This window comes from Cibotium barometz, chromosome 10 (assembly GCF_041138505.1).
Source record: "Cibotium barometz isolate CiBa-2024 chromosome 10, ASM4113850v1, whole genome shotgun sequence".
Lineage (NCBI taxonomy): Eukaryota > Viridiplantae > Streptophyta > Polypodiopsida > Cyatheales > Cibotiaceae > Cibotium > Cibotium barometz.
Genome location: NC_141055.1, coordinates 53,879,340 through 53,891,057, shown reverse-complemented (window position 1 = coordinate 53,891,057; position 11,718 = coordinate 53,879,340).

The window sequence follows — 11,718 nt, the reverse complement described above, 5'->3', positions numbered from 1 at the left end:
CCTCTACTTTAGGAAGCGCGTCGGAAGGTGGTAGCTCAGTAGGGCCCTCATTAAACGAAGTGGGTAGAATATCAACATGGACACTCTTTGGGAGGGTAGGGTCTACATAAGATGTGAATAGCGAATCTACTACCCCTCCTTCTTCATTTACTTCGCTTGTCGCATGTTCAGAGCATGTAGCTCTACTAAAGGTTTCTATTAGACGACTAAACATGCTAGATCCGAGTTGTGGGGCCCAAATTGGCATGTTTTGGCTTGTCTCCTTAGGGTTCTTGGTAGGGTGCCCTTCCATGGCTTGTCTCCTTAGGGTTCTTGGTAGGGTGCCCTTCCATGGCTTCTGAGTCAGAGAAGGACGAGTCACTATCCGGCTATTCGTGGATCTTGGGTCGCACTTCCTTGGGTTCCAGCTGAAGGCCAAGATGCCAACGTGGAGGGATGGTGTGAGCCTGCATAAACTAAAACGCTTTCTAGTGGCTCAGGCTCTAGTACCCGACCAGAGCGTAGATGCATGGGACGTGGATACCCTACGGGCGTTGGTGACTACCTTTGAAGTCCACACAAGTGGTCTCTCGGGTGTTTCGCACCCTGTTTTTACTTGTTTTTGTATTGTTTTTAACTCGTTTTTAACCCCCTTACTTATGGGCGTGTGATAGCTTGAAATGAGCGTATCGTTTAAAGGGTCCTAGCGTGCTTTACAACACCGTGTTCGCCTATACAGAGCTCCTGTGGTCCTCAAAATAGTCTATTTTCTTGTGGGGAAAGGGGTGCAGGCCTATTTTCTTGTGGAGGAAAGGGTGAAGGCTTTATCCCACATGCTCACTTCACTCCTTGGGGGGTGGGCTACATATAGGGCTCAACTTCCCATAAGCTCTCACTTGAAAGAAAGCTATGGAGGCTCACTCTCCTATATATATATATATCAAAAGACCGAGACCGAGGCCGGGGTCGAGGTCGATTGGGGGTTTTTCTTTTCAAAATTTTTTTCTCCAAATAAAAAAAATATTAATTTTTTATTTTATTAATTTTTTTGTTTTTTTTGTTTTTTTGTTTTTTTGTTTAGGATAAGTTTCCTAGGGTTTCTTTCTAGGGTTCAGACTTTGCCCGCGGCGCAGTTCGCACACAGCATAGGCCTGGGAATTCAGAAACCCCCCCTCACACGCAGAAAACCAGAGAACAGAACGCACGCCCACACGTGGAGCGGAAAAATAACAAAAGAAACAGAAATGCAGAAGACAAATTGTAGAAACAGATTGTAGAACACGGAAACACCTCAACAACAAACACACAGTCACCTTTCCTACAGTGTAAATTTCACTTCACGCAGCTGCCCGAGCTGCAAACTGGAGCTTGGTGCAGGGCATTTCCCCAGCAGCGGCGCCAAAAATGTGCGCTTTTGCCGCATGAGTCATAGCTGGGGACTTGCCGAACACCGTATGCGAGCCACGAATGGCTGCAAGCATACAACCAGTAAAGCAAGCTCAAACAGAATGCAAAGGTGTGTCACTCACCATGCTAAAACCGCCACCGTGAAGGATTCCCACGTCGCAGTGAAGAAGGAGCCGCCGTCGCCGCTCTACCGCCTCGCCGCCATCATGCCGCTACACAGTGCTCGATCGCTCTCTCTCTCTCTCTCTCTCTCACACACACACACGCAGGAGAAGGAAACTAAGAGGATAAGGCAAGAGCACTCTTGTCTTCAACACATGAGAATGAGAGTTTTAGGGTTACATTTAACTCTTATAGGTGACTTGGCCGTTCACACATGGGCGTCCATTCATGGCCGGTCGATCCTAACCCTTACCCTGTTGATATTTAAGGTGCGCCTCTCATCGGCGATCACCCAATCCCTTTATCCTTAACATATGGTGCCGACAAGCCCGGCCCATGACAAGATAAGAGTACACACCATATGAAAAGGTGAGAGGCTGAAAATCTTCTTCTTCACTCAACACTCAACACACTATATACAAATATAAGAGTACACACCATATGAAAAGGTACTCAACCAAATACATACTAGGATTCTCTTAGTGTGAACCCAACTAAATGAGCTGGCGCTATAACTATGCCAATCTCTAGAATGGCTATCACATAGCCTGTCATCCCACTGGCCGCATATCACCCATGATCTCACCAACCATGCCAATGGTGTAAGTGTGGGGCCTATCCCCCAGGCGGGTCATGTGAGGTCCCTCTTCCCCCTCCGTGCACCGGACTCCCGGTAGTAGCTGACAGCGAAAGCAGTCCCCTCATGCGCGGGGTAGGGTTTCTCACTCGAGGCCTTGCCCACGAATGTTTGGGCATGAAACTAGGCTGGTGGTCACTGCAAAAACCGAAACTGGGAAAATTTCCCATGATCGAAAAGCGGGGATGATTCCACCTTTTTGAATTTTCTTAACAAATTTTTCTAACGAGATCAAAACCTAAACTATCCTTCACCTGAATAAACCAGATAGAAGGAAACTATCACTGATATAATTTGATCATCTGAGCAATTCAACGCTTTTTTTCTAAATCAAGATCAGGCACAGCCATTGATCCACTCAATTAAGAAATTTATCAGGGAATTGACTAACTACTTGAATCCTAGCGTAATCTTAAGATTTTTTTCAGTTTGATTATTAAAACTCCACTGATTCCAACCCATCCGGCCCATGGGTTAGCCACCACCCTACCACGAGAATCGGTAGAACCAAACAAGTACTCACCCACCCATAATTGAATGCCTTTCTTAACTTTAGCTTTAGAAAACAGGTACGCACACACTCCTCTTTAAAACTTTAATATAAAAATAATCCATTGATAAAACAGATATGTTCACAGATTTCATAACTCAAAATTTCCATTCAATCTCTTGTTTCACAAAAAGAGTACCACTCTGGACTCTCCGTTGAGACCAGCTAGTCAACAACGAGATCCAGTAACAGATTACAATAATCATTTTGTCAACCTTCATATATATCTTCCACGACATACCCATGGGTGTCCTAAAGCACCGCGAGCCCGTGCATCGCCTGGTTAGAACCCTCTAGGATTCTCCTTAGGTGTCCTGGTACTTTACTCAGGGACCGCTTCGTCGGCCCTCTCCCATCGTACCGGAAGCACACCATTTTTCACCATACTCAGGCTGGTCAAGACCTAGGTAGGTTTTTGCCGCGTGAGCTGTCCCTTGAACACTCCCCGCCAGCTGTTGCAACTGAACTTCCCTTAGATAAACACATATGCCAAATGCTCCCTCCAGCATTCTCGCGTAAGACATTCCTTTAAGAAAACAGGGTTTCTATGCAAGTTTTCAGTTTTGATTTTGTTTTTAAATACAATGGTTATTATATCTTAATTCCGTATCCCAATACTTCTAGATCACAGGTCTGGATTCCCAAAGCAGAATTCTTCGAATTCTGTAATCTTGATCCTCAGATCAAAATCAAAGGTCTCAACTTAGTTTCAGATTTGGTGGGTTATTTGAGTGCATTTTTTCTTGAACTGGGCACATCATCATTGATCGAAACTGACGAAGGAATTAGGTCTTGGTCAATAGTCTGAATCAGAGTTTGGGTTTGGAAAGGTTCTTCCTAAACTATCTTTCTTGAAAGGTAATATTTCAATTTCTCTTTTTCTAAATTTCGTTCATTGAATATTTGCTTACAGATTTCTAAACTAAACATGAATTCCTATGAGGAATAAAATAATCATTTATCTCGATCTCCGACTTCGATAATTTATTTGAATTTTCTCATTACCATCTTAGTGAATATGAAATGGTAGAATTTCCTCTCATAGATTATCTATTTATTCATTTTTGTAAATTTTACAGAAATCAAACAGAGGATTAAAGAGAACCCTTATTTAATTATAAAAATTCTATATGCATCAAATTATGCATAAAATCCAATTCTGATGAAAGTCACACTTTTATCATCATAAAAATCATTTATGATGAAAATCACTCTTTTAATATGAAAGAATTTCTTTTATGCATATGTTTATGCTGCATACAATTCATTTATGATGAAAATCACTCTTTTAATATAAAAGAATTTCTTTTATGTATCCATTTATGCATAAAAATCATTTATGATGAAAATCACACTTTTAATATAAAAAAATCTTTTATGCATACAAATCATTTATGATTAAAATCACTCTTTTAATATAAAAGAATTTCTTTTATGCATCCATTTATGCATAAAAATCATTTATGATGAAAATCACACTTTTAATATAAAAAATATCTTTTATGCATATATTTATGCATACAATTCATTTATGATGAAAATCACTCTTTTAATATAAAAGAATTTCTTTTATGCATCTATTTATCCATAAAAATCATTGATGATGAAAATCACACTTTTAATATAAAGAAATATATTTTATGTATATATTTATGCATACAAATTATTTATGATGAAAATCACTCTTTTAACATAAAAGAATTTCTTTTATGCATCCATTTATGCATAAAAATCATTTATGATAAAAATCACACTTTTAATATAAAAAATTCTTTTATGCATATATTTATGCATACAAATCATTTATGATGAAAATCACTCTTTTAATATAAAAGAATTTCTTTTATGCATCCATTTATGCATAAAAATCATTTATGATGATAATCACACTTTTAATATAAAAAAACATATCTTTTATGCATACAATTCATTTATGATCTGACCACGTGACTTTCGGGTTCGGTTGGATTAGTTTGGATAGTTAAGACTTTGACTCGTTAGATCAAATCTCTCGTTAGATGATTTTCCTGGTGGAATCGCGTGTGCCTTCCGGGCGAGGGAAGTTTTTTTGGGTTTGGTTTTCGAAGGAACCGCCGGGCTAGTCTCTTGTCTGGATATCTGTGGGCGAGGCCCCGAGTGTGGATCCCTTGTTCTGTGGGAGGGAATCAACGTGGCTGTGCCTTGTTAAAGGAGGAAAAAAGCGGTGACTCTATGGAGCAGAGAAGAAGGAATCCGCAAGTTTTGTTGAAGATGATTGGGTATGGACTGTACATTGCAAGTATGACACTTCTGTTCATGATGTATGCATGTCACTGGCGGAATCCGCAAGTTTTGGTAGAGATGATTGGGTATGGACTGTACATTGCAATTATGACCCTTCTGTTCATGAGATGTATGCATGTCACTGGCAGAATCGGATGCTTGGTACTTTGATAGTGGTGCTACATTACTTTACAAAAAAATTTGTTCTCATCTTTGGAATTTGTCCATGAAAATCACACTTTTAATATAAAAAATTATCTTTTATGCTGCATATGTTTATGCATACAAATCATTTATGATGAAAATCACACTTTTAATATAAAAATTATCTTTATGCATATGTTTATGCATACAATTCATTTATGATGAAAATCACTCTTTTAATATAAACGAATTTCTTTTATGCATCCATTTATGCATAAAAAATCATTTATGATGAAAATAACACTTTTATTAAAAAAAATAATTTCAATATGCTTCCTTCTATGCATAAAATTTAATTCTAAGAAAGTAACACTTTTTTTAATAAAATATTTTTAGTATGCATTTTTCTATACCTAGGATGAAAAATAACACTTTAAGAATACATATACGATGGGAATTACTCTTTTTGAATAAAAAAGTAAAACTTATTTTACACAATTTTAGAAAATTTTGCCATGACCTCCTTTGTACGGGCTGACCATTTTTCAATTTTTAGCTCTCTAAAATTAATTAGAATTTCACCAAGAGTATTTAAATCACTCTAATGTAAACATTTTCTACTTATTTAAGAGAAACATTATGAAAAAACTTGATTTTATCCATTAATCATTCATCTAGGATAAAGAATGGTTGGATTTACTAAAGAAGAGAGGGGAATGCCTTTTTTCAATGAGGCATATAACATCATATTCATATTAGAGAAGACAAAAATCATAAAAAACAATAAATGAACTAGAAAAGAGAAGAATATCCAACTTACAAGGAGAATTTGAGAGCTTTCCTTTGGCTTGATGGTTTGAGGGATCTACTCTTGTTTGAAACAAGAGTGGCCCCACCAATCTTTAGAAGAGGGAAGGTCAAAAACTAATGAATTATGAGTAAATTTACAGTTTTTGGCTCTTGGGAGAAGTAGGGTAGCAGTGCAAAAACACTATTGAGCTTCATCAAAGGAGAAGGCTTCTATTTATAGGAAAAAGTGAGCTTCTAACCAAGCCAACTGATTCTAGAATTTTCCAGATCAGTTTGGTCAATTTTTGACCATTTTTGGGTTAATTTAGTCCATTTTTTGGATCTAGTTAAAACAGGAGAGAGGAGAGATAAAAATATCTCATTATTTGGAAGTTTAAAACTCTCCCACACATGTGAAATAGGCGCCTCCTTCATGAGGGGAATTCCCCATACTGAGGTGTCAAAAATGCATCATTTCATCTAAATATCTCTCTTTTTTAACTATTAACCTTGTCCTTAGTAAACTCTTCATCTTATGTGAGTATTTACTCATTTTTGGGAGATTTTCCTTTTATTCTTCTATTTATCTCCTCCCTACATTTGGATGAATCTTATTGGTCCATAGGAACCTTAATTTAAAATTTTAAAAAAATCTTGACCCCTAGGATAAGGCCTCTTGAACAGATTATACTTGATTTCTAATGCACTTTCTGAAAATCTTTTTGAACTTCTATTTCGGGGGAACTTATTTTAATAAGAAGAGATATTTTTCCATCCAAAAATATTTAAAAACTGAATTATCACTCTCTAGAAGATTTTCTCTCTCTAGGCCAAAACTGGTAGAAACAAGATGAACTTCTTTTGTGTAAGATTCCTCCCCAACCTTCGAGGTATACAGGAGTAAGAATCTCCCTTTCTGATCTTATAATTATTCCCTCTCTAAAATAAAAGAAAGTTTCTGTTTAAAAAAAGGAAGACCCTTTTCCTAGAATACTTCTCAGGAGTCACGCCTATTTTAAGGATTCAGAACAATGAGTTCAGAAGTGAAAATCGGTGTTTTGGATACCAAGGTTTTGGTTTTCATTCGAGTACGGCCCAAAAGAAGTTCTTTATCTATTGGGGAGTTTAAGAAGTTATCCCCCAGATATTGTGAGCCTTATATCTGAATTCAATGAAAGTAGGTGACTTAGCCTACAAGCTTCTTTTATCTCTTCATCTCAAAATTCTTAATGCCTTCTATAGAAAAATGTGTCAAACCCAAATCATGGAAAGACGGTAAAAACTTCAGTGGCAAGTTACCGTTGGCTTCTAAGTTACGCTAGCTCCTTCCTTTATATAAGTCGTAACTTTTACTTGTCACTCACAGTAATCTTACTTCCATCGATCTCCTTTCTTTCTTCATCTCCTTCATGGCTTAGCAACAAGAACTAGTTTTATCCATAATGATTCCTCACCTTCAAGACGCAAGTGAATCTGTGAAGAAGGATTTTATAGAGCAGTATGAGCGCTCACTTTTCCCTCACTTGGGAACTTCTGTAGCGCAAACCAAATGGCGGATATATCAAAACATAACTAGGGTAACACCCTGGGGTCAGCAGCACTTTCGTAACAATGTCCGCTTGGCCATGGTTATTGAAGCTTTGGGTTTGGGTCCCCGATATTACTGTGTCATGAGATCAAGGCATCTTGGGTTTTCTGAGCGGGTCTTCTTACTGGCGTGTTTTCTTCCTCATGAGAAGATATGCCTTTACCCCGTTTTTGGCTTACCTCTCAGAGGTCCTTTTGTTAGATCACCTCATACCACTGAGATAGGTGCAGCAATAACCAACATAATTATTTCCATAGATGAATATCTTTACTGTATAAGTTCCGAGAATGAATAAAGTTTAAATCTTGTTCTTATTTTGAATCTTGCTCTCTTTAAGACGTTTCTTAGTGGTTAATCTTGATTAAAATTTTTTCCCCTGAAACAGAAATTCAAAAAGAATTTTCCAATGTGCAATTGGAATTAATTGAAAATAGGTATAAAGAACCTTAGCCTAAGGGTCTAGATTTTCAGAAATCTTTAGACTATGGTCCAATTAAGGTTCCTATGGACCAATAGCATCAATCCATGTGTAGGGAGGAGATAAATCCAACTTGTAAAAAGAAAATACCCAAAAATGAGTAAATGCTCACATGAGGTGAAGAGTTGAAAATGTACAAGGTTTATTAGTAAAAAAACTATGTGCAATATTAAAAATATGAGATATTTTGGGTATAATGATTTTATTATGACACATATGTAAGGAAGGAGAGTCCCTTAAATGCTCACATAAGATGAAGAGTTGAAAATGTACAAGGTTTATTAGTAAAAAACTATGAGCAATATTAAAAATATGAGATATTTTGGGTATCCAAAAATGAGTAAATGCTCACATAAGATGAAGAGTTGAAAATGTACAAGGTTTATTAGTAAAAAACTATGAGCAATATTAAAATGATTCCATTATGACACATATGTAAGGAAGGGGAGTTCTTTAAAGGAGGTGCATATTTCACATAAGATGAAGAGTTGAAAATGTACAAGGTTTATTAGTAAAAAAAACTATGAGCAATATTAAAATGATTCCATTATGACACATATGTAAGGAAGGGGAGTTCTTTAAAGGAGGTGCATATTTCACATGCTTGAATGAGTTTTAAACTCATAAAAATTGAGATATTTCATCTCTCCTCTCTCCTCATTCAAGTCTAGTTCCAAAAAGTTAGCTTAACTGACCTAAAAATGGTCAATTATTGACCAAACTGATTTAGAAAATTCTAGAATCAGTTTGTTTGGTTAGGAGCTCAATTTTTCCTATAAATAGAAGCCTCCCCCTTGTTGAAAAATATATAGTGTTTATGCATCGTTACTCTACTCCACCTAAGCCAGAAACTGTGAATTCATTTAATAATTCACTAGTTTTTGGAGCTTCCCTCTTTCTTCAATCCCCATTAGTGGCTCCATCAACATACTTAACCAATTGATTGGTTGGGGGCCTCTATCGTGAACAAAGAATCAAGCAAGTTGTAAGGTAATTAGTGAATATTGATCTTTCTATAATTTCTCAATGTTTCTCTCTTCTCAACCCCTCTCAAGCTTGAGAAGTTTAATTGGTATGGTTTTTTTTTAATGCTATTGAAGTTTGAATAGTAGTGAAGGGTTACATAATGCTATTGAAGTTAATTTTCATTTATGTTTAAATTCTAATGATTTTTATGTAATTTCTCTCTCTCACTCAAGAAATGGTCATACTCATGACCCATTCTCAATCCAAATCAAGCTTTTCATAAAGCTTTTCCTTAACCCAAGATTAAGCTATACTTGAGGCCAAATTAATGGCTATTTTTCTATGCTTTTAGTTTATGTATATTGATGATTCAATCCATTATAGATTAATAATCCAATTAGAGATCATTTTAATTATTTCCTTAATGATAAGTATTATCCCTTAGAAAAAAAATTGAGATTTATCAGTCATAGCAGCGGAGCTATGGCAAAATTTTTATAAAAATTATGCATAAAATAATTTCATTCAAAGCATAAAAAGAGGACTTCCTACCATATTCTAGGAATTATCATCCTAGATTAATTGAAAAAAAAATTTTATTATAATCATGGAGAAATTAAATTTTAATATCATGCATAAAGGATAAGTTTTTATATCAAAAGTGTTATTTTTACCATTTTTATTTTCATGCATAGAAGTATGCATAATGGATAAATTTTTATATAAAAAGTGTTATTTTTACCATTTTTATTTTCATGCATAGAAGTATGCATAATGGATAAATTTTTATATCAAAAGTGTTATTTTTACCATTTTTATTTTCATGCATAGAAGTATGCATAATGGATAAATTTTTATATAAAAAGTGTTATTTTTACCATTTTTATTTTCATGCATAGAAGTATGCATAATGGATAAATTTTTATATAAAAAGTGTTACTTTTATCATTTTTAATTTTCATGCATAGAAGTATGCATAAAGGAAAATTTTTTATATCAAAAGTGTTACTTTTATCATTTTTAATTTTCATGCATAGAAGTATGCATAAAGGAAAATTTTTTATATCAAAAGTGTTACTTTTATCATTTTTAATTTTCATGCATAGAAGTATGCATAAAGGAAAAATTTTTATATCAAAAGTGTTACTTTTATCATATTGGATTTCATACATAGAGGTATGCATAAAAGTTGATTATTTTATTATAAAAGTGTGACTTTTATCATAATTGAATTTCATGCATAGAGGTATGCATAAAAGTTGATTATTTTATTGTAAGAGTGTTACTTTTATCATATTAGATTTCATGCATATAGGTATGCATAAAAGATATTCTTTTTACACTAAAAGTGTGATTTTTCATCATAAATGGATTTTATGCATAAGAGAAATTTTTTTATTCTAAAAGTGTAATTCCTACCAAATTGAATTTATGCATAAGAAGATGCATAAAAGATTGATTTTTTAATTCAAAAGTGTCATTTTCATTTAAAATAAATTTATGCATAGGAAGATGCATAAAAGATTGATTTTTACTTCGAAAGTATTAATCTCCTTAAATAGAATTTATGCATAAATAAATGTGTAAAGAAATCTTATATCAAATGTAAGAAATCTCTTGTATTCTATAAATAGATAAGAGATGTGATAGGATGTGATAAGAGGTGTGATAAGATGCTTATGAAATAAGTTACGAGGTGATAAGATGAATTAAAATGTGTATGGGGGGATGAGGTAAGAAGTGTATGTGATAAGATAAGATGTATATGGGTTGTGATAGGGCGAGAATGGATGTGAAGTAAAAGAATAGATGTGAATGTGGATGTAGATGTGGATGTATAGATGTGAATGGATGTGGATGTATAGATGTGAATGGGAATGTGGATGTGGATGTGGATGTATGTGAATGGGAATGTGGATGTGGATGTATGTGAATGTAGATGTAGATGTGGATGTATAGATGTGAATGGATGTGGATGTATAGATGTGAATGGGAATGTGGATGTGGATGTATGTGAATGTGGATGTAGATGTGGATGTATAGATGTGAATGTGGAATGTGGATGTGGATGTATGTATGTATGTGGATGTAGATGTGGATGTATGTGAATGTGAATGTAGATGTGGATGTATAGATGTGAATGTGGAATGTGGATGTGGATGTATGTATGTATGTGGATGTAAATGTGGATGAATGGATGTGTATGTATGAATGTGGATATGGGATGTGGATGTATAAATGAGGATGTGAAAATGGAGGTAAGCATGTAGATGTGGATGTATGGATGTGAATGTGGATGTGGATGTGGATGTGGATATGGATGTGTATGTATGAATGTGGATATGGGATGTGGATGTATAAATGAAGATGTGAAAATGGAGATAAGCATGTAGATGTGGATGTATGGATGTGGATGTGGATGTGGATATGGATGTGAATATATGATATGTGATGTGAAGGAATCTGAAGTGAAGAGATGGAAAATGAGGTGATTGGATGAGTACACATATAAATGGAATGTGGAATAAGTAATGTAGATTAATGAGAGATAATGTGGAAAAATGAGAGTTAATATAGAAACTGTATTTGTAAACTGTTTGTAAATGCTGTTTGCAAATGGCTGTTTTATGTCAAGAATGCTGGGGAAGCATTTTGACCGTCATGTGATTAAGGTCGTGGAGACCGAACTGATAAAGTTGCAACTGCTGACGGAGAGTCAATGGAGGACGTCTCGCGTAGCAAGGTCGACCGAGGTC